The sequence below is a fragment of the Sphaeramia orbicularis genome, chromosome 16 (assembly GCF_902148855.1).
Source record: "Sphaeramia orbicularis chromosome 16, fSphaOr1.1, whole genome shotgun sequence".
NCBI lineage: Eukaryota > Metazoa > Chordata > Actinopteri > Kurtiformes > Apogonidae > Sphaeramia > Sphaeramia orbicularis.
Genome location: NC_043972.1, coordinates 2137528 through 2159086, shown reverse-complemented (window position 1 = coordinate 2159086; position 21559 = coordinate 2137528). Strand labels below are relative to the sequence as shown.

The 21559-nt window shown below is 37.6% G+C and overlaps 1 protein-coding gene across 4 annotated transcripts in view; it reads right to left on the bottom strand.

The window, feature by feature from the left end:
* adgrb1a (adhesion G protein-coupled receptor B1a) overlaps window positions 1–21559 on the bottom strand; it is a 298620-nt gene that overhangs the window by 216835 nt on the left and 60226 nt on the right. For all 4 annotated transcript variants that reach the window (XM_030157687.1, XM_030157689.1, XM_030157686.1 and 1 more), the window contains exon 2: window positions 15984–16077. The gene's annotated coding sequence lies outside the window, so the exon portion shown is untranslated. The remainder of the gene's footprint in view (window positions 1–15983; window positions 16078–21559) is intronic.

Sequence of the window (21559 nt, the reverse complement as noted above, 5' to 3'; positions counted from 1 at the left end):
ATGAACATACTTGGAAGCACAAACTGAACAAGATGGCTGATGTTTGTAGAATCTGCTTCACAAAATGAAATGCTGGTTATACTTGTCAGACAACAAATTTGACAAAGTACATGAGATTCACACCTGTATTCCTAAACAGCTGCATTAAGCATATCTGCAATCCAATTGCGAAAAACGCCCATGAACTTTCTCAAACTCCCCATGATGAGAAAGAGATTTTGACCTGTGGGAGGTGGTTCAGGGTGCAAGACTGCAGGAAGAAGAAGAAGAAGAAGAGGAGGAAGAAGGAGGAGGAGGAGAAGGAGTAGAAGAAGAAGAAGAAGGAGGAGGAGTAGAAGAAGAACGAGGAGGAGAAGGAGTAGAAGAAGAAGAAGAACGAGGAGGAGGAGAAGAAGAAGAAGAAGGAGGAGAAGAAGGAGGAGAAGGAGTAGAAGAAGAAGAAGAAGAACGAGGAGGAGGAGAAGGAGAAGAAGAAGAAGAAGAACGAGGAGAAGGAGGAGAAGAAGAGGAAGAAGAGAACAGAGGAAGGAGGAGAAGAAGCATAATTTTGTTCTTCACACAACCAAAGGAAAAGTGTAAAGAGCTGATCAAAAACACCTCCATACACCTTTATATGGATATTATGTACATTCACAGACTATACATCCACCCACATATATATGTTTGTGTGTGATCATGCTCCTCCACACACACAAACATAGACCTATACAATTCATGTGACAAGATGGTGCTTTTTTTTTTTTTTTTAGCATATGTCTTTTTATGTTGTAAATGTCCTTTTTAGGCCATAAATACTTGTATATAAAAATGAATAAATAATGGAGTCATATAACATCTTCAACTTTTTATATATAAACAATGAATATTAACATCTTCACATAAAAAAGTTTCAAGAAAAGTCAAATAATCCTTCATGGAAAAGTATGCAGTCAGCCCCAAAGCTATATTTAGCCAGATCTGTGGCAGTCATTTTAATTTTTTCATTTAATTTTTTTCTTATGCGAGACCAAACAAAACTCTAGATATGAGAAAACTATATTAACACAATACAGTCAACATTTGGTTTAAAGGAAGTAAAACTTGTGGAGATAAAGGCAGATTCTTCATTTGGGTAACAAATTATTTATGTTCAGCAACACCAACATCAATACATGTCACAAACTATCTTTAGGATTTAGTGGATGTTCAGCATAATGTTAAATCCATTCAAGGTGAAAATTCCAATTGTGAGACACTGAGAGGTATAAACGCACAATGAATGATGAAATCTAAAGGGCCGACCTCTTCATCATGACATGACACCTACTCCTTTACTCTAAGAAAACTAATTTAATCCCCAATATTTCTTAAATACCAACTCCACAAACATACATTTAATCTGTGCTTCTTATTAAGTAGGGATGTAACGATTACCGGTATAATGATAAACTGCGGTAAAACTGCAGACAGTTAGTATTACCGTTTAAGTTCTAATTCTCATGATAACTGTGTTTGATTATCGCACTTTTAGGGGAAAAAACACCTATGTAAAGATCTGCTTTTATGGCAAATATCTGAGTATGGTTTTAGTTTATTACAATTTTAATTGTATATTCCTAATATTTGAACCAATATTCACTTTTAAAGTCTTTGAAAAGGTTCATTAAACATCTGTGTGTTATTTATGTAATAAATTATATAAATTTTTCAAATCAGATTTTTTTTTGGGGTGTTATCTATCCTTTTATGTTTTTATAGTAGGTTAAAGTGAAAAAAAAAATAGACAGATGAGATAGAGGATACAAGCGGTCGAAATGAGTTTCCTCCGTCGGGTGGCTGGGCGCACCCTTAGGGATAGGGTGAGGAGCTCAGTCACCAGGGAGGAGCTCGGAGTAGAGCCGCTGCTCCTCCGCGTCGAGAGGGGCCAGCTGAGGTGGCTCGGGCATCTGTTTCGGATGCCTCCTGGACGCCTCCCTGGGGAGGTGTTCCGGGCATGTCCCACCGGGAGGAGACCTCGGGGAAGACCCAGGACACGTTGGAGAGACTATGTCTCTCGGCTGGCCTGGGAACGCCTCGGGATCCCCCCGGAAGAGCTGGAGGAGGAGTCTGGGGAGAGGGAAGTCTGGGCATCCCTGCTTAGACTGTTACCCCCGCAACCCGGCCCCGGATAAAGTGGAAGAGAATGGATGGATGGATGGAGATAGAGGAAGTTGTGCTGAAAAAACAGATCCCAAACATGGGTATAGTAAACATTTGTTTCTATAGTATATAAAGGCAAAATCAGAAGGACTGAAAAACAGACAAAATAGGCTCAGACCACTAAGGGTTAATATTTGAATGTTTCTGACACAGAAGGGACATTGGAACTATTATTATATTTGTTTATTTATTTATTTTCTAAATACAACTTGGTTAAATTATTTCAGTGTGTGTATACGTACTTTTTGCACATTTTGAGCACTATTTCAACAATACCACGATAATGATAACCGTGATAATTTTGGTCACAATAACCGTGATATGAAATTTTCATATTGTTACATCCCTATTATTAAGTTACGATTAAAACTCCTGATAGTGTTGTTAAATAACCTACACCAGTTTAATCAGATTTGGCATCCCCTTCAACAATATATTGATAATTCAACCTGAATATCATTAGAATTTCTGTGGCCTCCCTCGGTGTGATACGTCATAAGTCCTGCACAGGAAAAATTGCTGAGCGTTTTTTCCAGAGTCAAAAATATTTTTTACTCAAAATGAGTAATTTTGACTCTATATTGAGTTTGGAGAGCTCTACCCAAAGAGTAACTGTTACTCTTTTTAGAGAGGGACTAAATGCTATCCGAGTAGAGTAAAATTTTCTTCAATTTGAGTAAATTTTAGTCAAATTTCCTCTGTGGAATGGGGGGTGGGAGGGTGGGTGGAGGAGGGTTGTTAAAATGTGTGTTTGTTATGTTTGCTTTCTTCTGTTGTCGCTTTGGTTGGTTCACTCTGTTTATTTGTCAAAATGTGGACAAATTGTAATAATGGATGTTTCTGTGATTAACTCTTGAATAAAACTAGAAACCCCCCCCCCCCCCCCCCCCCCAATCACCACCAAAATGTCATCATTTGTTCCTTGTGCCAGTATCAGCATGTCCTAAAGATTGACAAGAGACAGAGGAATGATAAAACTATGAGGTAAAATTTCTCAGATTAACCCTTTCATGCATGAATTATGAGAACCTTAATCAAGATTTTTTTCCTGAGTGTTTTTATTCCTCTTTAGGCATGAAAAAAAAAACATGCCTAGAGAAAATTTTCTTATGAACCTTTTTTTCATGGAGTTGCAAAACTGTCCACTCAGCTGGACACCATGCATTTAATTTTTGAAGCAAAGAAACATGTATTTACTGATAGTGTGTGAAAACTATGAAATTCAAACGTTTTTAATGCTTATTATAGGTCATTCATTTCTCAGACAGGGGTAGTTGTTTCTTTACCTGCTTTTCTAGTTTGTCTGATAAATGAATTATGTACAAAAATTACATGTGGAAGACAGTATGAACCTTTACCAGACATTTTTAATGCCACTAATCTGAAGTTTTCTCACATTTTAACATGTGAATACCAGTCATTACTCACTTCATGGAGATAATGGGTTTTGACAAATTTTTAGGTGGTTTTGGGGTAATTTTTGGGTGATTTTTAGGTGGTTTGGGGGTAATTTTTGGGTGGTTTTTAGGTGGTTTTTGGGTAATTTTTGGGTGGTTTTGGGGTAATTTTTAGGTGTTTTTTTGCATGATTTTTAGGTGGTGTTTATGTGGGTTTTTTTTGGTGTTTTTGGGGTAATTTTTAGGTGGTTTTTAGGTGGTTTTTGAGTCATTTTTAGGTGGTTTTGGGGTCATTTTTGGGTGATTTACAGGTGGTTTCTGAGTAATTTTTAGTAGGCTTTAGGGTAATTTTTGGGTGAATTTGTTCATTTTTGAGTAGTAACTTAACATTTCTATGTAAAAAAAAACAAATTAAAAAAAAAACGTTTATTACAGACTTATAACAATAACAAGCACTTGACTTACACTTAAACATGTTACTCTAGATCAGGTTTATCAAGAACAGCGTAGTTACAGTATTGGTATAAACGTCAGTGTATGGGACGTTGCATAAGTGTCCACTGTGTTGGCTGATATGGAACTAAAACAACAAAACCCATGAATATACAAGAGAACAGCTGGAGAAGAACTGTCCACTGGAGTGACCACTGTGCATGAAAGGCTTAAACTTTATATTAAATAAAAACAATTAAAAAAAACCTCCTGATTATAGACACATTTTTAAATCCAGCTCTCCCAGACCAACTGTAAAGAAGACAAAAACACCAACAATAGGCTCTACTGGATCTCTTTCCGTGTCTTTAATATAGATTTCAGATGGGCAGACAACGGCGGCCACACTGTGCAGTGTAGCCAAAGATACCGGCACAGCGAAACCTCCCACTGATCAATCACAATGATCGGGAGGGCTGACAGAAACACAAAGAGCCAGCTGTGGAATAATCACGTTTGTGTGTGTCTGTGGGAGGTGTGGGGGGGCGTGATGAAGTCGAAGATACATTGTCAGAAACCAAAAGAGATAAGTTGACAGAACCAATAAAATCAACCTAAAGAGAAAATCCCAGTAAACCAGCGCAGAAGGGAAAAGAGCACTATATCGTCTCAACTTCTATTTCAATCAAATGTAATTAAACAAACTTTAATCAAAGTGTGCATCTGGCCTTGTCAACAAGAGAAGTTTTTATTTAATGATAAAAATGTAATTTAGGGAACCACTTCAAACAACTGAAGAACCTCACAGCTGAACAGTAAATGAATAGCTGTGTGTTCTGTATTTAGGAGAGATAAATGATTGTATAACCTTTGGGTACATTTTGCCTCTTATTTCTTTTTATTGCTGGTATATACACACCAAGTGGGATATTTTTCAAGTTGCTGAAGTGGCCGCCCTGGCACTAATTCTTGTTGTAATTAACCTCGTGTTTTAACAAGGCTCCTTTATTTTGGCTTCTGATTTCCATGATCAGCATGAGTAGCATTACTTTGCATGGTGTAATCATTTTGTACTTACATGTATCATATATCAGACTGTTTTGTAACGTAAACTCCTCTTTGAAGGATTGATCGTCTTTATTCAGCGGCAGTCGGACTGACGATAACTCATATGTACACAGAGGACTTCATCAGATCCGATTCCCGCACTGCTCTGAGATTAGCTGAGTATAATAGACATGGCGACAGCTTTACTAGTCACTGTGTCAGCTAATGATTATTTTCCAGGGTGGGACAACACCACAGACGTATAATTAGAAATACATGTTGGACTGGCTTTGCATGTTTCTTGATTTGTTTGTAATGCTCTGCTAGATATTTAATGGTAATAACCAGATATTATCACATTTAGTCTCCATTAATCTGCCTCCATCTGCTGCAGCTTCAACTTGGTCTTCCTTTTCTTTGTTGTAGTCGATCTTTGGTCTCATATTCAGTTGTCTTAACAGATTTTAATCACTACAGGCTTGTCCTTAACACTCTTTTAGCTCATAGTGTGCTATTGTTTTACACCGACAATTGAGGACTTGCAGCTGACATCACTGGTCATGTGATTGTTGTTTACACCGCCATATTGGTAAGCACGCTATCTGGATCCAGAAAGTCAGAACTGTTGCTTTATCTGGTGTTTTTCTTTGGACTGGTGTTTGTGTGTTTTGTTATTTGCGAGTATGTCTGCTTGTGATAAAGGCACCGTAGACGAGTTTACATGTTTACGAACAACAGTGATGTTCAACTCAGAGGCAAAAACACGAGACCCAGCTCCAGCCGGCTCACATCAGCCGTACACCTCCAGGCTCTGAACTGGTGAACGAGCCCATATGTTCGCTGTAAAACGGTCCATGAACTGTCTGTGTCCAAAAGCCCCTCCCATCTTCTTTTTCATGGCCGCATTTGTTAAACAAGATTTGTTAAACAAAAATGTTTGCATATATTGTATTGTTCACTTGTAATGCCTTATATGCCATACTGTGTGGAAATATGGGGCAATGTGTATAAAACTAATATAGACCCGGTAATTAAACTCCAAAAGAAAGCTATGAGAGTCATAAACAAAGCTGGTTATCTCCAATCAAGTAATCCACTTTTTGAAGAATCTGGTTTACTAAAATTTTTTGATACTAAATATTTAAAAACAATGGAATTTATGTTTCGTGCTAAAAGTAAAAATCTTCCTGTTTGTATTCAGAAAATTTTTAAGTTAAGAGAAGGACATTATAATTTAAGAGGGATGTTTGTGTATGAAACATGTAAAGTAAGAACGAACGTTAAATATCACTGTTTTTGTTACTGGTGTCAAATTATGGAACAAATTGAAGGATGAAGTGAAACTGTGTAGCTCGCTGTCGAGTTTCAAAAAAGCTTTAATTTGTCAAATTCTCAAGGGCTATGAAAGTAATATGATTTCAAAGTGACTTAAGAAACTGAATGTAGGATAATTTGTGTTTATGTTTTATCTGCTGTAACTTCAGGTGTGGAGTTGGAGGAAGGATGGGAACAGGAGAAGCAGAGATAAGCCTCTGGCTTCAGCTTCTTCCTTTTCAGTTAACAACTGTGTTAATTTTATGTTTGTTTGTTTTTAATACGTATGTGTTTTGTACATAACTGAAATAAAATGTTCATTCATTCATTCATTCATCATGTGACTGGACCTCATGTGGAAGGCTGTCCCATAGTTACAGCAGACCGGCACAGACGGGGGGGCAGTATTGTCACCAGCTCCAGCTGAACTCAGCGCTGTCGCCCGCCGTAGCTCCGCCCACTTCCATCTGCCTCACCCAGCTGAGGAAACTCAAAGGGAGCAGGTAGATCCACAACCACGGTCTGTCGGTGATAGTCCAGGGGAAGTCCTCCTGGAGGTTTAAAGGGTCTGCAGCACCGGACCACATGAGGACTGTTCTGTTTTTACACACTGCTAAGCTAGGCTAACTATACTGAGAAGCTAGGCTAACTGCGGTAATAACTGTAAACAGCGGTGGGCAGAACAGAACCACCGCTGCCACCAATAGAACCCAGCGGTATGTATGCAGAACTGATACTGGTGAAAGAGGAGGAATAAACGGCACACAGGAGTTTAGCAGGTCCATCTTTTAACACGTTACAAACTCGGCATGACTTCCTCCTCCAAGACTTAATGTATGCATACGTCACATCAAACTCATCTATTGCAACCAACCGCAACACATGTGGTTACCATGGTTACACTGCTCTACACAGGAGAAAGAGAAATATCACTAACAATGGGCAACTGTACGATCCAAGGAAAGCTAGCCTACCAATATGGCGTCGTAAACAGCAAACCATGTGATCATGTGACGTATGTGCAAAACCTCAATAGAAAACTGTCTCTTCTACTGAAACTTTAGTCAAAAAAGCAATTAAACACAGTGTTTTTTACAGATAGATTTGACTTGTGTTGATTTTACATGTATAGTAAAAGCTGCTAAAGTATGTTTAGAGAGTAATTTTAACATTTTTACGGGGTTGTGTAATGCAGTCTACTTATAGTCCGAGCTGACTAGCCAAATTCTGGTTATACTGAGGGAGGTGGAGATGTAATCCTGACAGAAATAGCTTTGTATCTGTTTCTGTGCAGCTTCTAGGTTAATGTGAGGACAACACATGATCATGGTTGACTGATGATAGTTGATGTAAACGTTTTTAACTTGGCCAGACATGAGGCTGAGCATGGTGCACTCTGGAACATGCGGGAATTGGATTAAAGTGGTCAGGGGTGAGATGTCAGACGGCAACGCAGGTGTTCTGAAGTTAGTTCCTGAAGGATGGACACATTTTGTGCAACTGAACACTTGATGAGACCGGACCACATGTGATTCGTGACATCTACGTGGTCAGTTGAATGAATGAATGAATGCATGGACGAAGCTTGTAATGAAGAGCCAAGTCTGATTCAAGTGACAAAATTCTACTGGGGCCAGCGCTCGTTAAGCTAATGAACAAAACAGAAAACACCTAAACATCACAAGGTGTATTTCAGCTAGGGCTAAACGATATGGACAAAATTTCATATCTCGATATTCATGCTAGATATCTCGATGTCAGTACGATACGATATGACTACGGGTTGGGTGAAAACCAACCAAACATCATAATACAAAAGAATGTGGAAAGTGCAGTTTTATTTATAAGAACTCACTGTCAGTCATCAACATTAACATAAAGTACGAATAAATTAAATTTGTTGTGACTTCCAGAGCTGTACATGCAGGGCGAGCACGGGGGAAATCTATATCGTTTATATCGTTGCTTTTTCGATATTAATTTCTTGAATGTTCATATCTCGATATCGATACGATAGATCTTTCAGCCCTAATTTCAGCTAGTTTTTATAACTTGTTAATAAAGTAACAGGAAATTGATGGGTCTCCCTGCCAAAGCTACACTTAATTCTGTTGGAAACACTGAAACAGGTACCTCCGTAACGTAACATCTAACCCTGAATTGAATTAAATTGAAAAATCTTTAAAGTCCCCAAAGGGCATTTTGATTTGCAACAGAAGTGTACATATGACCAAAATAATCAATTTTACATAATACAATAAATACAATAAATACAGTAAATAAGTCTTCATAGTTAACGGTGCATTGTTCCCAACAAGCTCGTCTACAGACTATTTAAAAACTTAACGGCAGATGGGACAAATGATTTAAGATATCGGTTTGATTTGGCTCTGCAGGGGAAAGTGTACCTTCTCTTAGATGGAAGAAGATAAAGTTGTAATACCACTGACAGCCACTAGATGCTGCTCCAAAAAGCCCTAAGTCACTATATTACCAAGTCATTATACCTGTATTTTAGTTTTTTCCTGGAGTCATTGTGGTCTTATTGTTTTATTTAGAGCCTGTAATATGTGATCGGTCTGTCCATCTTCATTGTTATTTGTTTTCTTGATTTATTTCTCAGTTGCTAAGCAAGATCTGTAAAATTGAAGGGTTTAATAAGCTGTATTGGTGTGTACAACAGTAAAGATCTGTACAATGGCTGAGTCAGGCTTAAAAAAACGTAAAACCGTTTTGTTTTGTTTTGGGTTTTTTCTTCAGCTATACAATTGTTGAAAGTGTAAAATGACTTTGATTTACAATTTTTTTGAGTTAGCAGTGTTTCGCATCGGTTCATCTTTGACCCCTTGGACTCCTGTTGTCCCACCCTTTTGTCCAAATATGGTCACTTCTGGCTCCTAAAAGCCATCATGGAGACTGGCTTTAAAGCTGTAGTTCCACTATCAATTAATTATGCATAGTCTACAGCGTACTTTTATAATGGAGCCAATACTGACTCTTAAAGGTGGTGGTTTGTCTGTATTGTTGTGTTGTCTTCTCGCTGTTCTTAACTGTACCCGCCTGTATTTGGTTACATGTTGATTGTGTTGGCTGTCTTTTTCTTAGAAACACAGTAAAAATGCAACAGAAAAACCTTCAAACTCCAGGCTGTCACTTCTTCTAATCCTAATCCTATACCCCTGTATCTGATCGCACTTACCACCAAAAAGGATTTTCATCTGGTACAGTGATTCCCTGTCGCATTTTATCTTTTTGTGCCTTAAGTCTCATTCTGCATCGTCCTATTTCACCCACTACATCCCGCCTCGGCCTGGCAGCTCTGTAACTCCGCCTCGTACCAAGGAGCATCCAGGGAAAACTACCTGGGCCCTCTTTCACCAGACAGTCCTGACAGTAATGAAATGAATAGAGCTTTAACGGAGGATAAAGAGCTTCACTTTATTGACAGCTCCGCCTCATCTATCTCCACACCTGCATCAGCCTCCTCCTTCCTCCGAACATGCCGCGAGGGAGTCTGATCACTCAACATGCGGTGCTCTGTTGGGACTTCCTGTTCACGTCGACCCTCTCCTCATTACTAACAATGGGCGCGGCTCCCCCCCTCGTCTCTTTACCCCCAACCATGAAAGACACACAAACACACACAGACACCCTGACCGTCCTCTATCGATCTTTGTGTTTGAGAAGCTAACAGATAGAGAGCAGCTATTAACACACTTTCATCTACTCTGCAGCTGAGGAGAAAAGGATACGGTGGTGAAAGCAGAGATTTGAGCCAGAGCAGCACAGTGGCAGCCCGCTGAATGAAATCTGACCCCGAGATTAAACTCCATGTTCCCTGTCAATTAATCAATGCAACTCTTTGAATGTCTGCCGTTACATGTTGTATTATGACTTTTGAAAGCCTATCAGGCAGCAGGATTTTCTCCACTTGAAGAATAACATGGGCCACTGGTGGGTTCCTGTGATTAAATGGAGCAATGGGTCGCCCTGAATATGAGCTGAGAAGAAGAAAGACGTACAGAGACCCTCCTGGACTTTATGCTATTTTAAGGCATATTCTTGCGCGTCCGTGTGAGTTTTTCATCATAGGAAAAAGATGTCGTGAAAAGTGGTCTAATGTGTGCAATTTTGAGCGTCTATGATGACCATTCTACCTGTTTTACTAAAGTTATGACTGTGTGATGTTTATATATATTAGGCACATAAACAGTTCGACTATCAATTAATTGTCAATAAGAATTTGCTCGATTAAATTACAATAAATGTTAGTTAATTAGTGGTGCAGTGGATAGCACTGGTGCCTCACAGACAGAAGGTCCTGGGTTCAATTCCATGGCACAGGATTGGCCCCACATTTAATGTTTGCAAAAATTACCAAAAATAGTCACTTGCCCAAGAAAGGCTTAATAGCCAAATCTTTGGATGGTGTCAATAAAGTGCTTTTTTGGTGTGATCAACACTCTTCAACACCCTCACAAGAAATAGAGAATATCTTCAGAGCCACACCACCAGTAACAATTTATATCCATTTTCTACACTATATGAAAAAAGTTTTGGAATCATTCTTTGCATTGAGATGAGATTATATCAAAGTATATCAGGATATTAGGATTTTGGGCGACACGGTGGTGCAGTGGTTAGCACTGGTGCCTCACAGCAAGAAGGTCCTGGGTTCGATTCCAACACCAGTTGACGGGGGCAGGACCTTTCTGTGTGGAGTTTGCATGTTCTCTCCATGTCTGCGTGGGTTCTCTCCAGGTACTCTGGCTCCTCCCACCATCCAAACACATGCACTAATAGGTTAACTGGTTAATCTAAATTGCCCATAGGTGTGAATGTGAGAGTGATTGTTTGTCTCTATATGTTCAGCCCTGTGATGAACTGGTCACATGTCCAGGGTGTACCCCGCCTTCGCCTGTAAGTAGCTGGGATAGGCTACAAGTGACCCCCGTGACCCTAGTGAGGATAAAGTGGGTTCAGAAAATGAATGAATGAATGTTGGTTAATTGTCCTTTTTCATGGCAGTGTTTGTTGTGTGCTCTGCCTAAATGAGGCTTCATTGCTGAGGTTGAATAACCGGGGGGGGGGGGGGGGGGGGGGGGGGGGGGTTGTCCACCTGTCCAAAGACAACCGGCTTGTCCATGCTGCGACACCAGGATAGCCGGTCATCGAACCAGATCACGGGGTTAATGAGTTAGAATCACTTTAGGGACATGGTGGAGCGAAACACAGCCCGGCCCGTCTGTTTGTTCCACATGTTCTGGGTTGCCTGGTTGTGGGAGTGGTGCACCCCCACCCAAATTTGGTCACATTTAAGAAGTTACATTCACATAAATAGCAGTCCAGTGGGATTAATGGTTATAGCCTTGAACCAGTCTTGACCATGTTTTAATCCAGATAACATTACATTTCCATTTCTCCATGACTAATGTTTCTGGTACTGATGTTCAACCTGCTAAAGCTCCTACCTGAACCCCTCCACCCATGAATGACTGTTGGAGGCTCCACTCATTTCCATCTCCATTAGGATGAAATGATCAACACTAATTACACATTTGACAAATTATTTACAAAGACTTCCAAAGGAAATATAGCAATATCATTTATTGTCTCCGTGGAATTTTTAAGACCTTTGAGTGTCAGATTTAAGGATTAATAATCAATTTTAAGGATTAATTGTTAATTTAGGACAATCGCATTTAAGACTTCATGACATTTTAAGGATCAACGGTAATCCTGTTCAAAGGATCATAGAAAAAAGCCTTTCCATCTGACTGTTTACACATAAATGTACATTGTTACCAGGATCTAAAATAACCCAATTTAACTGAAATAAGTGAAACCTTAAACTGAAAGAAAAATAAAGAAAACTGCACTGCTTATGGTGCTGTTGTCAATGTTTAAGTTAATTTTGGAGACATAGTTATAGGTGATATGTTGTCTAAATTACAGTCTAAAGATAAAACAGTATAATATAAAATAAATTATAATATGTTAAATAATGTAAAACTAATTAACCTACGAGAATTAGTTTGTGAACACAGGGCTACATCCTACATTAACAATTGATAATGTAAAACTGCATTCACAAGGTATTAACATTACAACAGAGTGTATATAGATGGCATGAAACATTCATAGTCAGAGTGAGGAAGTTATGTGCTGTGTGGAAATTTTAGTATTCTGTAGCTGCGGAATTATTCATTCCTTTCAGCCTGTGGCTCGAACAGCAAGCAATTAAAAGAACAAAGGTGTTGCATTAGCCAGCAGCCTAGAAGCATGAATCCATGTAAACATGCCCAACAGGCTGGCTCTGCTAGCAAGTCAGAACAATGCCCCAATCACAGAGAAGCAACAGTCGCTCAAACAGAGATGTAGAGGGGGAGAGAGAGATAGAGGCAGAGACAAAGAGAGCGCTGATGAGAAAATGATAGAGTCGCATGGAGCATCACTTCTCACATCAGCGGCACAGGGATTACAGGCTGATTAGCAGAGTAACACGGGGAGTTGACGCCATACTCTCAACGACGAGGCAAAAAGCCACGGGGCTACAGACAGATTCCCTTCCCTCTGAAGTACAAATCGTGTAAAATTGCACCTCTGCGTCATCAAATTCTTTCACATGCTAAATTATTTGGCAGGGACATCAGTTTCAGCAGTTCGCAGTGTTGAAAACTGATAGAAGGAGCAGTTCATCGCAGGCGTATGAGGCTCAGGTGAGCAATCAGAAACAAAGGAGGAGAAATGGAAGAAGATTGAAAGACAAGATGAAAAAAGAGCCCTTTCTATGAAGCTCATTCAATGTACGAAGGATCATTTGGCAGTTGTACTTTGGCGCAGTCTGGAGTTCTCAACAATCATCATCCGCATTAACAGACGACAAAAACATAAATATACACAGCAGTACAGTGAGACTAGGAATGTAACCAAATGAAATGTCATATCACGGTTATTGTGACCAAAATTATCACGGTTATCATTATATTATATCGTATTATTGAAATTGTGCTCAAAATGTTCAAAAAGTACTAATATACACACTGAAATAATTTAACCAAGTTGTATTTTGAAAATAAATAAATAAATAAAATAACTGGCACAATGTATTTTCTGTTGAAAGAAACATTCAAGTATTAACCCTTAGTGGTCTGAGCCTTTTTTGGCTGTTTTTCAGTCCTTTTCATTTTGCCTTTATATACTATACACAGAAATGTTTACTGTACTCATGTTTGGGATCTGTTTTTTTTTTCCAGCACAACTTCATCTATATCATCTGTCTAATATTTTTTCACTTTAACCTACTATGTCAACATAAAAGGCCAGAAAACACAAAAAATATATACAATCCAATTTGAAAAATGTATATAATTTATTGCATAAATAACACACAGATGCTTAACAAACCTTTTCAAAGACTTTAAAAGTGAATATTGGTTCCAAATATTAGGTATAGAAAATTAAAATTGAAATAAATTAAAACTATATTCAAATATTTGACATAAAAGCAGATCTTTACATACAGATTTTTTCCCCTAAAAGTGCAGTAATCAAACACGGTTATCATGATAAGTAGAATTTAAACGGTAATACTAACGGTCTGCAATTTTACCGCGGTTTATCATTCTACCGCTAATCGTTACATCCCTAAGTGAGACAAAATGAAAATGAGAAGTTTGAAGGAAAAACATCAATAAAACATATGCAAGTTTTCCACCTGAACTATATATAGTTACTGTGAAGTGTTATTGCATTATATGGGCTAAATCATACATACTTTTAAAATTATTATGAGAACCTTTATTTAACCAGGAAATATGCTCATTGAGACTAAAAATCTCTTTTTCCAGAGTGTTCTGGCTAAAACAGCAGCAGCAGCAGAAGTTACACAGAACAGAAATCACAGCCATACATCCACACTAAAAATATACATTAAACACAATAAAAGTCAGTACTAAAACCATACATAAAACACTAAAAGAAGAACATACATATAAAACACCACCATTATTTTCAAAAGTATAACAACGAAATTCCTTAAAAGCATCTCAAAGCAGAACCTGATTTAATCAATTATCAAACATCCTGCCCCCTCAAATTAAAGTTTCCGAAGGAAGGGAAAAGGAAAAGCTGCACAACAGCAGGAGACTTAAGTCTGAAGTTTAAGTTTCACTTTCACTTTGTACGGTCGTATGGTGTGCACTAGGGATGTAACGATTACCGGTTTAACGATAAACCGTGGTAAAATTGCAGACCGTTAGTATTACCGTTTAAATTCTAATTATCATGGTAACTGTGTTTGATTATCACACTTTTAGGGGAAAAAACACCTATGTAAAGATCTGCTTCTCTGTCTAATATTTGAGTACAGTTTTAATTTATTACAATTTTAATTTTATATACCTAATATTTGGAACCAATATTCACTTTTAAAGTCTTTGAAAAGGTTCATTAAGCATCTTTGTGTTAGTTATGCAATAAATTATATACATTTTTCAAATCGGATTTTATGTTTTTTTGTGTGTTTTTTGGCCTTTTATGTTTTTATAGTAGGTTAAAGTGAAAAATTAACTGACAGATGATATAGATGAAGCTGTGCTGAAAAAAAAAAGATCCCAGACATATAGCTTCAAATTTCAGTCTCCAGGTTTTTATTCCCAACGAAAAATGTCACTTAGGTTTTATCAGGAAGCCGACGATATTAACCCTTAGTGGTGTGAGCCTATTTTGGCCGTTTTTTCAGTCCTTTTGATTTTGCCTTTATATACAATATAAACAAATGTTTACTATACCTGTGAAAGTTGTTTTAAATTCCATCAGAAGCATCAACATTAAAGGAACAGATATTTTTTTTGTCATATTTCACAGTTTTCTGTTATATAAACAGTTTTTTGTTTCTCCTGTAAAATTTGCCAAAAGTCACATAGCAGGTTTTATCAGGAAGCCGACGATATTTGAATGTTTCTGCAACAGAAGGTACATTGTGCCAATTATTTTATTTATTTATTTATTTTATTATTATTTTTTTTTTAAATACAACTTGGTTAAATTATTTCGGTGTGTGTGTATTAGTACTTTTTGAACATTTTGAGCACAATTTCAACAATACCGCGATAATAATGATAACCGTGATAATTTTGGTCACAATAACCATGATATGAAATTTTCATATCGTTACATCCCTAGTGTGCACATACTCATTGTGGGGTACATACGGCATGGACCCCCACCGTCCGATTCCACGATCTCTCTGCTTCACAATCTAATATTATCATATTTCACAACCCTAATTTAAATTGAACTGATTGAAAAAAATGTGTTCTATGAAAGCTCTATGAAAAATGAGTGACTGCCCTAAATTTCCAGACCTGAACCCCACTGAAAATGTTTGCAATGTTGTCCAAATGTAGACATCTGAATTCTTAAGTTAATCGTTTCATATTATGCTGTTTAACATTGACTATAAGTGCGTTTTCTTTGCTTTAGTAGAGGTCTGAAATGATGTGTACTTTTCTATTTTCACTGCTTCTTATTTTCATCAAATAGGTGCTTTAAACCATAATTGGAATGCCAGTAGTTTGTAGAATATGCAAAAATCTTTACTAAAGCACATACCTATGACAGTGTTCTCTTCATCCTCTTACAGCTGTGGCTTTGTAGCTTATTCCTCCTTGGAGATTAGCAGCTGGAGTCAACTTGAATTTCCCAACTGTGAAAAGAAAACAGCACTATTACTTCAATTACCAATGAACAGGGGAGAAAAACAGGAGGGGTTATAGTGCACAGTGGTCTTCCTACTAGGACTTCTACATATACAAGCCCACAAATATGCTCCTGTTCACAGAACAGAATATGCTGCATGAATGAATGTCTGGGTTTTCCCGAAACGCTGGTGGAACCCCAACGGAGTCTTCTCCCGACAAACCACTGCTGTTTCTCTGTAGCTGCACCTTGATGACTGCAACAATACAACCTGCGATATCTTGCGAGGCTCCAAAATTAAACAGATAATCATCTGTCTCTGCTGATGAATGTGTTTACCGTTGTAAATGTCAGAGCCTTCCTAATAAGCCAAGAGGAGAAGTCACACCAACAGACACACACACACACACACACACACACACACACACACACACGCACACCATTATTCTGATACACGTTTCATTACAACTCCCACAGTTCTCGGTGGGAAACCTTAGAATGTAAATAGGGAATGTGTAATTGATGGAAGCTGATTGGAGTAAAGTGCTGGATTATATGAAAAGTTCAAAACCAGAAAAAGCAACACAATGCCAAAGAATGCATTTGTTCTGATAAACTACACCACCACCGCAGATGTGAATAAAGTGTTTTCAACTAAGTGTTTGAAAGGGGACATTCTTCCTGAAAGCATTAGCATAGCATTAGAATTAGAAGATGAACTGTATATAGAGAAGAAACAAAGATGATGCAGCAAAATACAAGAATGCACAAACTTTAAAGGGCTCATATTTTGCTAAACCCGCTTTTATCAGTCTTTGGTTCATTTATTTGTGTATTTGGACCCTAATAGTTCATACAGTTTGAATTTGAACCCTCCAGGTGCTGCAAAACTATCTTTATATTCATTCCGGCAAAAATTGAGTGGATTTCTACAACACGTTTCAATTCCTTCTTAATTTTTTATGTTTTATAACTAGTTACATCACGACATTTGCACATATAAGGTCAAGACTTCCGACGAACATTTCTACAAGTACGACATAATTAATTGTCAGCAGCAGTGGTTGTAGTAAAAACTGAAATTATTTCCAAACTTCAAGCCGATTACCTAAAATGTTCAGTTGTTGGTTGTATTAACGAACACAAGTGGCTGAACGGGACGGAGCACACAGTCAACAACCCAGAAGGGGGTGGGGTCATGTGCATTTAAAGGGCCAGCACTCAAAATGACCTTTTTCGTGTCATTACTCAGAAATAGGGTTGAAGATGGACCTGTGGAGTTGAATTAATGAAGAATTCAGACCCAAGCAGAGCATTTACTGTTTATGTAGAGCACAGGGAAATGTTTTAAAATGCACAATTCTATTTAAAAAAGCAAAATATCACTCCTTTAAAGATTCAAGATGTCTGTTAAACACGTCAAAACTGAATGAGCGCTGTTTTTACAGAGCAACAGACAAGAAAAAAAGCAGTCAAAGCATATATATCCATGGTTCTCAGAGGATAAATCTAGTGATTGACTGACGTTTCATCTTCAGAAAACCATATCATGTTAACCTCACCTCTTCTTACCCCTGCTATATCTTTTATACACAAATGAGTGCACAAGAACAGGCGTTTCTTGAACTTTGCAGATGAAACACTCAGTGCAAGGCTCTTGCTTAATGGTTGATTTTTTTTTAATGGTGCGAGGGTACCAATTTGCACCTGAATGCATCTAAAACAAAAGACTGGATTATTGATTATAGAGCCAAAGCCCACACACATGAAAAGGCCAGATGGAGGAATGTGTGGATAATTACAAATACTTGGTATCAACTATACATGCAGCAATGTGCACACATTAGTATTGTACAAAAAGGGACTGTAGGATAGGATTATACTCTTCATTTAATGTTGTTTTAAAAATCCTACATTAAGCCAATATTGTTCTTCATAATCTGCTACAGTGGAAATCCTGACATGAAATGTTGTGAGAAATGAAAATGTCAATTATATTCATACGCACTGAAACTGTACATACCATAGTGATCACTCTGATTTGTTTCAAGTAGGCCTGGGGAAGTTAACGTGTTATTACCGCATTAATGCATTCATTAAATAACGCCAACAATTTTTTTTTTCTATCTCCCATTAATGTCGTTTTATTCTAACTCCTATTCTTCTGCTTGTGTGCGTGTAGCGATTAGCTGCAGATAGACAACAGGTTTACCAAGAAAAGCCAGACGCCCAAAACTTGTGTCCAAATCTGTTCCTGTAGACTCACTGTAAAACTGACACATACAAACAGAATATGTCTGAGTTCTGTTCACTGCCTTAGTACATTTACATGGCATTATACATTTAAATGAATGGGAAAAAGATTGCTAGCTCGATGCTAACTTGAATGGGAAAATCCATAGACACACTAACGATTAGCATTTACAGATTAATTTAAGATTTGCGACGTCTTTTTATCCAGCAATAAAGGTTCACATCAGAGATATTTGATACTATTCATTCTGACAACAACTGAACAGAAAATACTCACAGGCAAACGTTTTTGGGGCCATACAAACAGAGTGAAAGAAACGTGTCTGTTAGTTCCTTCTTATGTCTGAACTGACGACGGGAACACCGCAAGGACAAAACATACGTTAGTGTAACTTATTCCGACCACTAGAGGGCCCCCTTTGTTTACTTTGAACAACTGAACATCACATATTATTGTTCTTATTAGTATTAGTACTGATTAGTGGGACTAAGACTCCTGTCAATCACTCACAACCGGAAATAATCTGGTGTGGACATAAACATGTGTAACAGTAGCGGTCTGTTCCATGGACATTTTCATTTGAAATGTCTTCAGATGGTGGGGGGGAGAAGGACACAGGTGTTTGGAAGCACTGACATGTGCAATTATTTTTATCACCAAAGTACTTCCAGTCTGAAATTTCACTGAAAGGAAATACACGCTGTTGATGCCCCCCCCAATAGAATTATGCAATTTATCATGATTAATCGCAAAAATCCATGCGATTAATTGTGATTAAAAAATATTGGCCCTCTGGATGGAAATATGAGGACAAAAAACCCAAGACAGAACAGTTGTTTCAGGTTGTTTAGTTGAAACTGTTGAAGGTGTTTAATAAACTCATTAAATGGACATGTATTCCCTTCTTTCTTGAGTCTGTTTGCTCATGCAAAATGAAACGCAATTACTATAGATTAAAAAGGAATTATATTTAACTGTGATTATTCAAAATGAATCCACGACAACCCTGTGATTAATCTGATTAAACATTCTAATCGTTTGACAGCACTAGAGATAATATATTTTGTTAAAACAGGACATCTATCGATATTATTAGATCCAGCCACAGTGCGTTTTTCTTAGAAGGTGTTTGTGTCCATCGGTCGGTCCCTTCTAGATTTTCTAAAATATCTCAGGATTATACTTACAGGATGACAGAAAATTTACCACAAATATGGATAAGCTGAAGAGATACGGAGAGGTCAATGTTACTGTCATCTCAAGTATCGTTCATCCTTAAAATCATGAAATCTCAGGAACACTTCGAGGAACATTCCTTTTTTTCTAATTAGGTACAAATATTCACGTAGACTCAAGGATGAAAACATTGAAGGTCCAAAGGGGGAAATCTCAAGAACCACTTGAACTCATAGTTGTTGTTACATTTACAAGGGCCGTTCAATAAGTTCATGGCCTCACCCAGAACAGAACAACACAGACTGATAATTTATATTTTATTTTTCAACATAATCTCCATTTACAGCAATGCACTTGGTCCATCGATGTTCAAGCATCACTATCCCATCACGAAAGAATGTAACATCCTGTATTATAACAACCAGTATTTCTGGGTGAGGCCATGAACTTATTGAACAGCCCTCGTACATGATTTAGCTTTTTGTGAAAGCGCTAGGTTAAAGTTAAAGAAAGATACCAGCACTTAGTTTAACAAAGAAAACGTATGGATAGATGTGAAACAAATGGATGTAATGTGTTGATTAATGTGTAAACCAGACCGTGAACTTTTTGTAACTATAACCAAAATGCTTTTAAGCCATAAAGACAATGACAGCAAATTGAGATACTGGGTTTACTAGGTTTACATTCAGTTAATGAAAGATTTGACTGAAAAAGACACTTTTTCTTCAGTTTTCTCACTTTTGATGTAATAATCTTTGAATTTACTCTGAGCTTTTATGAACATCAACATGATCAGTAAATTAAATATAGAAAAATACATAATTTACGCTGAAAAAAACTCAAAATAAAGAGGATAATATTACAATAAATGGCAATAAAACATTTAACAAAGGTTAAATATAGAGAAAATTTATTTGGGGACTGCCACAAAAATATCACCGGGTCTTTATGGGTTAATGATGTTTTAATCTAAACAACTACAGGAGGTGTGATGTAAAGTCCAGTCCTGTATGTAAACCCATCATCCTCTCCAAACACCTCCTGTCCTATGAGGAAAAGCAAAGGTCTTTGCTGATACTTGATGTTTCCTTGTGACAAAATCATGGCGCTGAGTAATAAATGTAATGTAATTACAAAATATTATTTGATTTGTCATTTAGTTGCATATGAGTGTCATTTCTCAGAGGCCATGTCACAGAAACAGTGAGAAGATCATGAGAAATAAACAAAGAAGCCTGTCTAACCTGTCTGTAACTGTGCCTTGGACACTGATCACTCTTTGTATCCACTTATACTTTAAACATCTCACAAATTTAAAAGATTGGCGTTGACTTTTGCGCAGTCATTGAATTATACCAACATTCACACTTCTATGATTTTCTTGTAACAACACTGTGAAGATGCAGCGAATTTTGATATATTCTTCCCTTTAATGATGATCTACTGTACCTGCAAAAATAAACACATCCCCCCTCAGGCTCAGCAACATGTTCTCTCCAATTAGTGTTAAACGCTAAATGTAAACATACTGGAAATGTGTTTCATCTGAAAACTGAACCTCTATTCACAGAAGGGTGAAATGTTCATTGTGAAGGCGGTGCCAGGTGGAGGGTTAGACAATGACCTTTTGAAAACAGGGATCTCTGACTCGGAGGTGGCTGACACATGTGACGAAGATCAGAAACAGAGCGGGTTCCTCCGCTCAGAAGCATCAATGTGTCCAAGGCTGTGTCATGTCACAATTTTAGATTATGATCTTTGTTCATTTGTCAAGTGATGTACTTTTCATTCAGAATCATTCAAATGTACAAAAAAAGGAAGTTAACTCAGCTAATATTCGTTTTAAATGGCCACTTTATCTGCATAATTACAGTGTTTTACAGAGGGTGGTGCACATTGGCATTGCACTAACTTATGGCTTTGTTGTTTGTTAGCACCTGCCAATCCAATCTTACATCAAAATGTGAAATAACTACATTTATCCACAGTGCAAAATGTATCAGTTTCACAATTAGGACCTGAAAACAAGGTTATAATAGTTTTGGATTTTTCATTA